This window comes from Hyaena hyaena, unplaced genomic scaffold, assembly GCF_003009895.1.
Source record: "Hyaena hyaena isolate Hyena2069 unplaced genomic scaffold, ASM300989v1 scaffold_1394, whole genome shotgun sequence".
NCBI classification, from domain to species: Eukaryota; Metazoa; Chordata; class Mammalia; order Carnivora; family Hyaenidae; genus Hyaena; species Hyaena hyaena.
The window spans coordinates 211614-224414 of NW_024082026.1; the positions used below are offsets into that span (position 1 = coordinate 211614).

The 12801-nt window shown below is 43.4% G+C and overlaps 1 pseudogene; it reads right to left on the bottom strand.

The window, feature by feature from the left end:
• Positions 1-7405: 7405 nt before the first annotated feature.
• LOC120225416 overlaps positions 7406-12801 on the bottom strand; it is a 71647-nt pseudogene continuing 66251 nt past the window's right edge.

Sequence of the window (12801 nt, forward strand, 5' to 3'; positions counted from 1 at the left end):
GTCACAATAGCCTTCTCTGGAATCACCAGCTGGGTGTTTACCACACCTCTCTTCCAGGGGTGTGATGTTCAATGACTGACCTGCCTCTCTTCATCAAGAAAGAAGCCCTGATTTGTAGCATTTGCAGATTTCCCTTGTATCTGCAAATGCTAAGAATAGCATTCCCTGGTAGAGTTGGGAAGAGGTTATGGGTGCCTGTTCCCTACTAAAGGCCAGGTTTCCCGTGGCCTCTGGACAAGCCCTGGAAACCTTGCACCAAGGAGAAGATATGTGATCTGATTTGTGGGAGGCCCCACTATAGAGGAGAGAGGGGTGCTCTGCTGTCTACACCAGGGTGGTGGAATGCAAGTACCACTGGGCTATTTTTAATTAAAAAGTAATGACAGCTGAATATATTCCCTGACTCTACAGCTAACAACTTCCTGACCTTGACCTCGCTCACTAGACCCACTCCTGAAATCAGACTGTTTGAGTCCCTGTGGGGCTTCTATTATTGGCTGGCCATCTCAACAAATGCAGGTCTACCCAAATCCATGTCTAATATAAGCATGCAAATGGGGAGATAAAAGGAAAAACACTTAAGTGCTGAATCACAATCCACAGAGGGAGAAGTGGGTAAAAGCAGCTGTCTGGGAGGACATCAGAGGTCATTGTCATGGAGTTCCATGGCAGCACATGAAATTCTGTCCGGCCAGCATTTATAACTGTTATCTTTTATCTATTCGTGTCTCACATTTGAAATATTTGATTGTCTGTCCTGGGAACAAAGGCAGTATGTGTGCTGGTTATGGTTTTTGCAGTCACACATATCTGGAGTATTTAATCTGCTTCCAGTACTGTTTAATCCTTGCTATTGTTATGCTCATCTTATAGCTGAGGAAACTGAGTCACAAAGGCATAAGTGGTAGTTCCTGAACCAGGACCAAGATGGGCCTCATCCCAGGGCCTGAATCCCTTACCAAGAGAATTTAGATTGTTCCTCTTTCCTACCATCCAATCTCCTCTTCCTGCTTCAACATTCACACTGGTCTCTCTCTTTTTTTGGTAATGTTTTATTTATTTCTGAGAGAGAGAGAGAGAGTCAGCGTGAGCAGGGGAGAGTCAGAGAGAGAGGGAGACACAGAATCTGAAACAGCTTCCAGGCTCTGAGCTAGCTGTCAGCACAGAGTCTGACGCGGGGCTCAAACCCATGAACCATGAGATCATGACCTGAGCCGAAGTCGGACGCTTAACTGACTGAGCCACCCAGGCGCCCCTGGTCTCTCTCTTTTTTTCTTTTAACGTTTTTAACATTTATTTATTTTTGAGAGAAAGAGATAGAGCATGATGGGGGAGGGGCAGAGAGAGACGGAGACTCAGAATCCGAAGCAGGCTCTAGGCTCTGAGCTAGCTGTCAGCACAGAGCCCAACGCAGGGCTCGAACTCACGAACCGCAAGATCATGACCTGAGCCAAAGTGGGACACTTAACCGACTGAGCCACCCAGGTGCCCTTCACACTTGTCTCTTCTCCTGAGAGTTTGCCAGTGATGTTACTTCAACCTGGAAGGATGCTCCCTCTCTCTATCTCCACCCCTTCAACACATCCAAACTGTAGCCATTTTTTAAGGTTCTGATCAAGTCCCAAGTTTCCCATAATGTTTTTTTGGGTGATTCTAACCCAGGTAGCCGTCCCGTTCATCTTATACTTCCTGACCGTATAAAATTAACATTCACTTTGCCTTTCCTCAGCTGCTCCATTACATAACTTGTTTGGCTAAAATGTAAATTGTCATGGGCAGAAGCCGTGTGTAGACCTCACAATGCTGAGCTCTAGGGAGATGTTCACTTTTTAAAAATTGATTAACAATGCTATGTCCAGAGGTGTACTGACGGAACGAAGCTCTGAGAGCTCTAGAATCAAAAGGAAGATTTGGCATTTTTGCTAAGCCCTAAGCCAGGCATAGTACACACATGATTTTTTAAAAACCTATATGGTTGCTATCATGCCTTACATTTTACAGAATTTTTTTAAAAATGCCCAGAGAAGTTAAGAAATTTGCTACCACAACATTGCTAGATAGCAATGAAGCTGCAGCTTAAAACCAGACCAGTCTCACTCTGAAGTCCATACCATGCTGCCCTGTAGGTCATCATGTCCATCCCAGTGCCTCTGTGAGACAATACACCTTCCCCAAACTCCAGGAGATGGCTCTTGTCCCAGACTCAGAAAGTAAGTCCGAAGGCTCACTTTTTTAAGTCAGGAGGATGGTGGAAACATTTGTGTTGTTGGTAGGAAGGTGAAAAACAGCTGGATACCATTTCCTAGAGAAGCATCCTCCTTGGACCAGCAAATTCCTCTGATGACATTTCAACTTCATTTTCTTGAGTATAAGATATAGCCGCGATGTCTCAGAGAGTGAAGATTGTCCTAACTGCTGGGCTTTCTGACCCAGACAGAACTGGAACTGTCAGCAGGGGACAGGAGTGAGAGCCACAGGCAGGACTGGACAATCATGGACGGGTGCTCCCAGATCAAAAAGATTCATGCCAAAGCCAGCCATGAGAGCAAAGAAGTGAAGTTCATGGCAGAGAGGATGATGTTGAGAACCAACACACCCTCCCAGTTACCTGCCATCACCACTTGCCTCAAAATAAGCTTAAAGCCAGGATATGGGGGGAGCAGGGAGTACAGAAATGAGGCAACTAAGCCATGGCAGCTACTAATTTGGGGACACCGTGGATTGGCAGGTGGCCCACATGGCCCAGCACCCAGGGAATAAGGGCAGCTGCTCAGGAAATGTAAAAACACATAGGAGACCGAAGGAGAGGGGCCTCCTGAATGAGGATGTTAAATGTCTGGAACCCGGTGGCAAAGCAAGGCACTGCCAAATGTCACCCTGATCACAGGAAAGCTTTCTGGGCCCTGGATGTGAAGACCACAAACAATGCAAGGGGAGGCCTGGGGGAGAAATAACATAGACACTGACGCCTGCACTATCCGCGTGCAATGCCTTCGCAGTTCTTACAAGAAGCTAAAGAAACAACAGTTTGGCAGCGGCCCATCCCCCCTCCCCACAACTCCTTCCCCATCCACACTTTGGGCCATGAGGGGCAGTGGTGGGCCCCGCTCCCTGCAAGGGATCAGGATGGTGCATCTCAGAACAAAGCCCATGCCGTTCACCTGCAGCACAAAATTCGCCCTTCATGAGATGTGCATGGGGGGTGGGGTGGGGGTGTGTGTGGAGGCGCAGACAGGAATGTTGTTGCTTCGTTCCATTAAAAAGGGATTATGGACTGACGCACCAGGTAAGCAGTGTGATCTGTGAACAGACACTGGGCCTCTGGAAGCGGGGCTGTGGTTTAAACAAAAGCCTTAAGAGCCACAATCAGCAACCGTTCACTCTGGCAGGGTGGTAAAGCGTGATGTCTGTGTTTGTGCGTGCGTGCAAGGGCGTGTGCAATATTTTCTGCTGTTGCTAAGACGGGTTCCCCCCCTCACTGGCCTCTCGTCCAATCAAAATGTAGCTGCTCCTCATTGGTCGCCTGGCTTTATCGAATGACCATGACGAGCTGGGGTTGAGCCCACCTCATTGGTTTATTCCTATGGCCCATTGTCAGGGGACAGCAAATCAGATGCCTAATCAATATTTTGTGAAGTGGCACTAGACTCCCAGCTAAATTTGCATGAATTCCTCCCTGTCTGTGCCTTTGCACTCAGATAGCATCGTATTAACTTCGGAGGTAGAGAGAGAGGCGAACAATCAAACACTGTCATCCTTCAGCCATTTTGGATGTTTTCCTGACTCCTGGCAAAAATTTCACAAGGACAAACAGGCAACAGAGGAATTAGTTATAACCAAGATGTAAATCTCCTGAGCAGAAACAAAACGTAATGTTACTAGGCTACATTAGTGGTGTCCCTTCTAGATGCAAATGGAATCTTTCCTCCCTCCCGCGTGCCCTCCCTCCTTCCCTCCCTAAAGGTACCCAATAGATATTTACTGAACACCTACTCTGCGTCATGTTCTCTTAGTGCTAGGCATGAAATGTTTCCTTGTTGGGCCACTTCATCGCAAAGCAGGGCACGAGAGGACCCGGGGTCACCATGTTCTGTAAACTGTCTCTCAAGGAAACTGGGCTCTAATCATCGCTCAAGGAATGAGGTGGGAGCGAAATTCTGCAGCTGGGAATCTCCTGGCAGGAGACACAGATTTGGAAGCAAAGGTTGATCTGGTGACCAGAATTTCCCCAGAATTCTATATAAATCTCAGATAAAATGTGGATGCATGGTGACCTTGAGTAAGAGAAAAATTTGCAGTGTTGGGGCAACTGGGTATCTCAGTCTGACTCCCAGTATCAGCTTAGGTCATGATCTCACAGTTTCGTGGGTTCTGTGTTGGCAGGGTGGAGCCTGCTTGGGGTTCTCTCTCTCCCAGTCTCTCTGCCCCACCCCCACTCATGCTGTTTCTCTCTCTCAAAATAAACAAGCACTTTAAAAACTTTAAGTATAATAAAATCGTGGTGTTAATAAATGTCCTCTCAAAGAGAAAATAGAAGCAATCAGAAAAGAAATTGCTGTAGAGGTTGCCCTCTCCAACCTCTGAGCAGCTCACCCATGTCTGTGCTCCATCCTGCTACAAGGACCAAAAGAAATTGTGTTTCCATCAAACCAAGACTTTTATTTATATTTTCATTCCATCCTCCTTCACCCAGCTCAAGGATTCCTATAATCCTCACCTCATTCTCTTACATCATTGATTTTTCAAATCGCCCCTCTCTTCTGGTCCTTTCAACATCATGAAAATAAGCTGCAATACGCTCTTCTTAAAAAAATGAAGATAATAAAGAAAGACACCTCTTTATGGATCCAGGCTGATGCAAAACACAGCGGTACTACCATGAGGACTGATAAAGTACTGAGACACTTCTGGGCCTGTCAGTAGGCAACCACTACCCAGAGCTTCCCAAGTATCCCCTCTCCCATTTTTTTTCAACCCAATGCCTCCCCTGGGACCTTGTGGACATTCCATAATCCAGCAACCAAAGGGTTAAAGTCTGATCGGCAGGGCTCTCCAAAACCCTGCTCCAGACCTATAGCCGGCATCCTATCTGACTCGCAGTGCCTGGGCCATAGGTAAGGTCCTTGCTTACACCTTACTTTTTTTTTGAAAAAATTTTTTTACAAATAGTTTGTCAAGTTGGTTTCCATATAACACCTTACATTTTCAAGTCATTATCCCCTGCCCATTACTTTCCTCCCCTTTATAAAAAATACCCTTGTAAGAGATGTCTGTTCTCGCTCTCGCTATCTCTTCCTCTTTTCTTTTGAACACAATCCAATCAGGGGTCACCTTTCCAATGTTTCAGGTATCACAGTTTTCGTCTGAGTAATCAATAAGCCTTTACTTTGCAGAATCTGAAGAGCAATCCTCAGTCCTCATCTTATTTGGCTTATTGGCAGCGTTTGACACAGCCAACCACTTCTTCTTCCTCCCCTTGAAACATCTTTACTTTTTCTCTTTTTTGCCTCTGAGACACCAATCTCTCTTTGAGTTTTCCTCCTTCTTATCAGTCTCCTTCGGTCCTCCTTGCTGATTCCTTCTCATCTTCTTGACCTCTAAATATTGCAGCATTTGAACGCTCACACTTGGGACCTCATCTCCTTTTCTCTCTATGTCCATTCTCTGGTGCTCTCTTCCAGTTACCTGACACCGAATACCATCCATGTAATAATGATAGTCAAATTCCCATCTCCTGCCACAAGATTTCCCCTAAAATCTAGATTCAAATATTGGGTATTTAATAGAACTCTCAAATATAAGTCACATAAAATTGTATCCCTGGTGTTCCCCTCAAAAGTTTTCCACTGCCCTAGTCTTCTTCATCTCAGTAAGTGGTGACATCATTTTTCTCATGACTCAGTCCCCATACCCCTGTACTAGGGCTTGATTCTTCTCTTCTTCTCACATCACACAATAACCCACCAGCAAATTCTGTCATGCTAGCTTCATATCAGATCCAGAATCCAATCATTTCTCATCATCTCCCTCCACAGCCGTTCAAGACCAAATAACTATAATGTTACCCTTTTAATATCAAAAGGACCATCCAAAGGCCTCCCTGCCTTCACTTTGTCCTCCCCACAAGGCAGAATAAGTCCCCTCAGTTCATGATACTCCTCTGCTCAAAGTTTTCAGATGGCTTCCATATCCTCCAAAATAGAACTCAAAGTCTATATGCTATTCCAAGGCACTGAAAGGCACAGTTAACTATGACACAGGTTTTGCACTCAAGGAGCCCACTATTTATTAGCTAGATTCCAGCTTTACTTTCCTGTGTGACCATCTTGCAGGTATGTCGTTAATCACAAGAAAGACTAGATGAGAATATGAATGATTTAGTATGCAAGTTTAAAAACAAACAAAAGCAATTTGTATGTAGCTGAAATCTCACTGGTCAGTTGCAAACTGAAACATTTTCTTTTTTTTTTTATTTTTTTAATGTTTTTTATTTATTTCTAGGAGAGAGAGAGAGAGACAGCGTGAGCAGGGGAGGGTCAGAGAGAGAGAGAGTCACAGACTCTGAAACAGGCTCCAGGCTCTGAGCTGGCAGTCAGCACAGAGCCCGACGCGGGGCTCAAACCCAAGAACCGCGAGATCATGACCTAAGCAAAAGTCAGACGCTTAACCGACTAAGCCACCCAGGCACCCCTGAAACATTTTCTTTAAGGGCAACATGTTCCCTTCATGTGCATTAAAGTGATTTCATTATGCCTTCACTGACATCCTCAGCTGACGTTAAATCACATCTAATTTCCAACATACATAATGAGCACTCAAAATGCCTGGGGAATAAATTAATGCTCAGGAGATGAACTTATTTCTTACCTGTGATGATGGCAAGGAGAACCAGGAACTGAATTATCTACTTTATAATTTTATAAGGTCTGGTATTTCATTTATTTAAATTACCTTTTTATCCCAACTTTATTTTTTTTAAGTTTATTCATTTATTTTGAGAGAGAGAGAGAGAGAGAGAGCACAAGTGGGGGAGGAACAGAGAGAGAGGGAGAGAGAGAGAATCCCAAGGAAGCCAGCATGGAGCCCGACACAGGGCTCGAACCCATGAACCGTGAGACCATGCCCTGAGCTGAAACCAAGAGTCAGATGCATAACCGACTGAGCCAACCAGGTTCCCTTCAACTTTATTATTTCTAATTTAAAGGTGGAGCCACAGTTGTGTGGCTCAGAAAAATTGAATGCCTTTCTCAAAGTATCCTAATAAGTGACAGAGTTTGACTTGAACAGTGGTCTGTATGGCTTCAACACCTGTGCCTTTGCCATCGCCATCTCATGATGAGTTGCTGTACTATCCTTGTGATATTTTTTTGTAACAACTGATAATCAATTTATTCAAAAAGTTGATTTAAGCATCTGCAATGGTGATGTCAACCTCGACTCCTGGCTCAATACTGGTGGAAGCAATCTGCTTAACAGTCTCAAAAGAACTGTGCAAATCAATGAGTCGATTGTGGATTGTCACCTGAAAGTGGTCCCAAGTCTAAGAACCTTCATCACGAAGAGATTTTCTTGTAGTGACTCTCAGAGTCTTGGTAGCTTCCGAACTGGTCCTTTCACTATGAGATTCTTTTCCTTTGTGCCTCTGAGCAGGTCACCACATACCTTCTCCAATGATTATATGTTGCAGCTGGTTAGAGTAAATCTAATTTGGCAACTCACCACCTCTGTTTCCTCAGGTCACTTCCCAGTGTCTTTAAAAGCATATTCCTCAGCCAGATTGAACAGTCAGGAGCTGGAGTGGGGCATCCAGAGCTCCACTCTAGGCTGCAACCAGACCTTCTTCAAAGAGTCTCTATGACACTTTTAATATTATAATGCTCTGATCCACTACTATCTGCACAGACCTCCAAGATCACTGAAGACTGAGAGGCAGAGCATCTGTCCTTAGTCTATGGAGTTGCATGCTAAACTCCATGGAAGCTCAAGGTCAAGTAAAGATATAGAAAGTCCAGTCTCTTGCTGTCTTCTCTCAGTACCGCCTTATTGGTGCCTCATGCTATGTTACTCATAGTTTTCTCAGTGAAGTGAATTGGACCATTGACCCTTTGAGTTCCAAGAACAGATTTCCTAGCCTATAGTCTCACATATTTTATAGTTTATTAATCACCTTTTTCATATGCAATGCTTTAAAAACCAATTCCCCATCTTCTGGAAGGTAGGAATGTAATGCTATTTTCTGAAGATGCTCTCAAGCCCATGGGAATCTGAGTCCAATTTATCCGTCTTCTGATGTCAAATTTTCAATCAGGTATTGGCTTGTATTATGAAAAGACTAAAAAAAATTCAATATTTGTGCACATGAACTTGTATATTCTAACATAATCAAATAAAGAAAATATTCAATGGGATGAAAATCCCCTAGATTTCACAGCATTTTTGAGACTCAAGTTTCTATTAAGTAATCATGCCTTACCCCTACTCTCACACACAAAAATGCCTCCCTTTTGTCAGTAGTTTCAGTGTTGAATGATAATTCTGTGGTCAAAGGGAAGAGCCAAAGAGGAGACTCCTATTGAGAAAACAGAACAGTAGAATGACGTAGCCTCTGCCCCAAAAAGACTGACCTTCAAAGCTAGGTAAATACGAAGCCCCAGCTGGCTGAGTGAATCAAGATGAAAGTATAGTTATTAGAAGAAGCATAGCTTCGGGGCGCCCGGGTGGCTTAGTCGGTTAAGCGTCCGACTTTCGCTTAGGTCATGATCTCGCGGTTCGTGGGTTAGAGCCCCGCGTCGGGCTCTGTGCTGACTGCCAGCTCAGAGCCTGGAGCCTGTTTCAGTCTGTGACTCCCTCTCTCTCTGACCCTCCCCTGCTCATGCTGTCTCTCTCTCTCTCTCTCCTAGAAATAAATAAAACATTAAAAAAGAAGAAGAAGAAGAAGCATAGCTTCATTTCAATTCTCCAAAGTAGAGAACAATAATTCATAGAAAGCTCTGTGATGGGGTAAGTGCCATGGAATGAATAAATGAATGAATGATCATTCAGTCATTCAACAAGTATACCTGCTGTTTTCAAGTCACTGTTGTCAGTGTCACAAAAGGAAATCCTTTGTGAAATATCCCATTGTAAGGATAAGTTGTGTATAAATAGCCACTTTGATTGAACTTTGCTCCTAGGCACTTTAGTACCTGTAAACCTGTTCAGCCTGCTGAAGGCAAACCCTCCTGTGAAAATCAGAGTTGGCAAAATAATAGTGGGGCAATAATCACTTTATTACAGACCACAGAAAGAATTTTAACACCTGAAAACACAATCGACACAATAAAAATCGGTAAACTGCTTTTAAATGAATGACTAAGATTATAGGCTACTTAGAGGAAATATTTTGAGATAAAGACAAGTCTAGTGGTTGCTTTAGCTATGTAGCTCCAACTAACGGTCCAAGATGCCCAAATAAATGCATTTAAAAAAATAGCGGGGAGCCTGGGTGGCTTAGTCGGTTGAGCGTCCGACTTTCTCTTAGGTCATGATCTCGCGGTTCGTGGGTTAGAGACCCGCGTCGGGCTATGAAAAAAAAAAAAACAAAGAAAAAAGAAAATATAAAAGTCTGTGACTCCCTCTCTCTCTGACCCTCCCCTGCTCACGCTGTCTCTCTCTCTCTCTGTCTCCTAGAAATAAATTTTAAAAAAATAAAAAATTAAAAATTAAAAAATAGGTTAGCTGGTTTGGTTTACTAAAATTAATTTGGGAAACTGGTTCTTCAGAAATCAATTTTCTTAAGATGAAGGATACCCTGAGGGCACCTGGGTGGCTCAGTCGGTTGAGCGTCCGACTCTTGATTTCGGCTCAGGTCATGAACTCATGGTTCATGAGATCGAGCACCATGTTGGGCTCCATGCTGACAGCAGATCCTGTTTCAGATTCTCTCTCTCTCTCTCAGCTCCTCCCCTGCTTGTGTCCTGACTCTCTCAAAATAAATAAATACACTTTAAAAAAAAGATTAAGTATACCCCAGAAATACACTAGATGCTGTCACATTCATATAGTTAATGTGGTTTTTTTCTAAGTATTTTCCATGTGTGACAGGCTCATAGGATTCCTGAGGGCAACATTAGAGTTAAATTTTTTGGAGCCTTATTTTCTAAAATTTTATTAGTGCTTAGTATAGAAAGAACTCTTACAGAAAGTCCAAAATCTAAATTTATGGCTTCCACCAGTGGGAACACTTCTAGGGACTGGTAAAAGATTGCCATCACACAAAAAAACAAGGGCATGTATATGTTCTGGAGCTACCAACTTACAGAAGCCAGAGTTGGTAATTTTTTGGTAGATCCAGCCCAATCATCCCGGCACCTCCATGAAGACTGTAGGGTTCTGCAGAGAACAGCTGGAACACCGTTGCCCTAGCCTATGTCCTCATTTCTCAGAGAGAGGAACTAATACCAAGAAAGACCAAATGCCTCATCCAAAATCACACAACCAGCGATTGCTGACTTAGAATCCATTTCCTGATTCCCAAGAGAGCACTCTTCTTCAATCTAGACTCCTCTTAATTTCAGAGCCTAGTGCAGCCTCCCTACAGCAAAAATTTCCTCGCTATTTCAGGCAACCAGAGCAGGCCAGGTTGGGTCTGAGATACCCAAGGCCATTTGTCAGTGCCAGTGTCCCACCAGGCAATGCCAACTCCAGCATCTGGTCCTGGTCCTTAGGACTTACGCTCTCATAATTAAAGAGCTGGCATATAGAAACAAACCGTAACCTGAGCACCGCATGGTCAGTAAGTAGAGGTCAAGCATGGATGAAGGCTGACTCACAAGGTAAGAAGGCATAAGTTTCCTAATTTCCAGTCTTGTTCGTCTCTGGTGACAGGTACATAAATACTGTAATTGCTACAAAGAACCTTTTATAACTCAACCCAAAATATTCATCACCTCAACAGCAAGTTTAACAAAACTTAATGCTACCCCACTTTGGCTAGGTGGGACTGTGTGGGGGTCAGGGGTTTGCGTTAGGGTTTGGTTACTCAGTAAGACATGCCAGAGGCAGCATGGGGGGAAAACTCTTTGTGGCTTTTGGTGGAACACCAGGACAACCTTACTGCCTCAGACTATATAGGGCTGTATAGGACTTCACCAGTTCGTTTCCTGGGACGGGTACCATTCCCAAGGGGCCCCACCCAGACAAGACTTGAAAGGTCTGCAGTAGCAGCAGCGTAATCTGGGACCTGTGCTAGTTTTCCTCTTGCTGCCGTCAGGTCGTGCCCATTTTGATGCACTAACAAGTTGTATTTCCCTCTTTGTGAAACAATCTAGACACAGAAGACTCAAATTGTGGTCCAGGGCATCTGCCTCACTAGGGAGCTTTGTGAAAACAGGAGGGATCCCAAACCCCAACCCCAGACTGACTGAATCAGAACCTACAGGTTAGTAAGATCTCCAGGTGACAGGTGTGGACCCCAAATTTGGGAAGGACTGATCTAGAGATGAAAACCAATACTCTCTGGATTCACCATTAGCTCCATCGATAAAATTTCAGTTAGTGAACCTCCTTGGGTTTTCTGTGAATTTAAATGGAGAAAGGACCCCAATAAAATCCAAAACTTCCTTAAAAATGTATTTTATTTTTTGCTCCAGCAGGTTTATCAACTCCATTTTTTCCTCTGAGGGATACTGGGGCACAATTTGCTTTGGATCACCAATAAGGACCCAAAGGAGGAATATACTCATAGACTGTGATGACCAATAGTAAATATATTTGGCATTAAGTACTTCTCCTTCACATCTAGACATCCAACTAGCCACCAAGTCCTTTTGATTTTTCCTCCTAAATGATTTTTTAAAACTATTCATTTTTTTTCAAGTACAAACAATATACAGTGTTATACTGATTTCAGATATATGCACCTCTATATTTATTGCAACATTATTTACAATCATCAAGATATTGAAGGAAACCAAGTGTCCCTCAACAGATGAATGGATAGGGAAAATGTGGTATATATAACATATTGGAATATTACTCAGCCATTAAAAATAAAATCTTGCCATTTGCAACCACATGGATGGTCCTAGATTATTTTTAAATCCTCCTTTCTATCCCATTGCCATGTTTTTGCTTAGTGTATCATATACATCCATATCATTTGCAATGTGCACATTAAAATAGTCTCTCAACTTTACACCTAGTCTCTCTATGTAATATTTTGCTCTCATCCATTGCATCCTCCAAACTGTCATCAGAAAGAACATTCTCGAAGGCAACCTGATCGTATTGTCTTAAGTACTCTAATGATTCCTGATAAAGTCAATACTTTCAAGTTTTTCATGCAAGATCTTTGGTAATATTGCTTTTATTTACCTGCCCAACCCTATTTCTCCCACTTTCCTACTTTACACCAACTTCCTAATACACCTGTTCCATGCCTCTCCCATTTCCCAAGCTGTTTCTCTGATGCAGATACTTTTCCTTTCTCTGTCAAAGAAACCTCTTCTTATTTTTTAAGACCATGGAGAGACAGTCCCCAATTTATCATGGTTCAGCTTATGATGGTTTGACTCTATGATGGTGTGAAAGGGAAATGCATTTGGTAGAACCTGTACACCGAATTTTGCATTTGGATCTTTTCCCTGGCTGGCGCTATGCGGTACAGTCTTCTCTGGAGATACTGGGTAGCTTAGCAGCAGCCAGCCTCAGCTACCAGTCAGCCTTGCAATCCCCAGGTCAACAACCGATACACCGACAACTGTTCTATACCCACGCAACCATGTTGTTTTTCACTTTCAGTACAGTATTCATTAAGTTACA